Here is a 1,159-nt window from a genome sequence, read left to right on the forward strand (position 1 = left end):
TGTCGGCCGATAGTTACCTGGTTGATCCTGCCAGTAGTCATATGCTTGTCTCAAAGATTAAGCCATGCATGTCTCAGTACGAACTTGCGTACGGTAAAACTGCGAATGGCTCATTAAATCAGTCGTGATTCATTTGATCGTAAATTTTACTTGGATAACTGTGGTAATTCTAGAGCTAATACATGCAAAAAGCGCCGACCTTGCGGGAGGCGCGCCTTTATCATATCAAAAACCTGCCGGGCTTCGGCTCGTCTTGTTGGCGACTCGGGATAACTTTGCTGATCGCACGGTCTTGCACCGGCGACGGATCATTCAAGTGTCTGCCCTATCAACTTTCGTCGGTACGGTATCTGCCTACCGAGGTTCTTACGGGTAACGGGGAATCAGGGTTCGATTCCGGAGAGGGAGCCTGAGAAACGGCTACCACATCCAAGGAAGGCAGCAGGCGCGCAAATTACCCATTCCCGACGCGGGGAGGTAGTGACGAAAAATAACGATACAGGACTCTAACGAGGCCCTGTAATTGGAATGAGTACACTGTAAAAATTTTAACGAGTATCCATTGGAGGGCAAGTCTGGTGCCAGCAGCCGCGGTAATTCCAGCTCCAAAAGTGTATATTTAAGTTGTTGCGGTTAAAAAGCTCGTAGTTGGATTTTGGGCGCAGGCGTTCGGTCCGTCGCAAGGCGTGCACTGTTCGTTCTGGCTTTACCTCCGGTTTTCCGTCGGTGCTCTTGACTGAGTGTCGGCGGCGGCCGGGACGTTTACCTTGAAAAAATTAGAGTGTTCAAAGCAGGCGCTTCGCCTGGATAGTGTTGCATGGAATAATGAAATAGGACCTCGGTTCTTTTTTGTTGGTTTTCGGAGCGCGAGGTAATGATTAAGAGGGACGGACGGGGGCATTCGTACTGTGCCGTTAGAGGTGAAATTCTTGGATCGGCGCAAGACGAACGACTGCGAAAGCATTTGCCAAGAATGTTTTCTTTAATCAAGAGCGAAAGTCAGAGGTTCGAAGACGATCAGATACCGTCCTAGTTCTGACTATAAACGATGCCAACTAGCGATCGGGGGGCGTTATTTTGACGACCTCTCCGGCAGCTTGCGGGAAACCAAAGTCTTTGGGTTCCGGGGGAAGTATGGTTGCAAAGCTGAAACTTAAAG

At 49.4% G+C, this 1,159-nt stretch overlaps 1 pseudogene; it reads left to right on the forward strand.

The window, feature by feature from the left end:
• Positions 1–17: 17 nt before the first annotated feature.
• Positions 18–1,159, forward strand: LOC145747827 (small subunit ribosomal RNA; annotated as a pseudogene).

This window comes from Corella eumyota, chromosome 3, assembly GCF_963082875.1.
Source record: "Corella eumyota chromosome 3, kaCorEumy4.1, whole genome shotgun sequence".
In the NCBI taxonomy this organism is placed as follows: Eukaryota; Metazoa; Chordata; class Ascidiacea; order Phlebobranchia; family Corellidae; genus Corella; species Corella eumyota.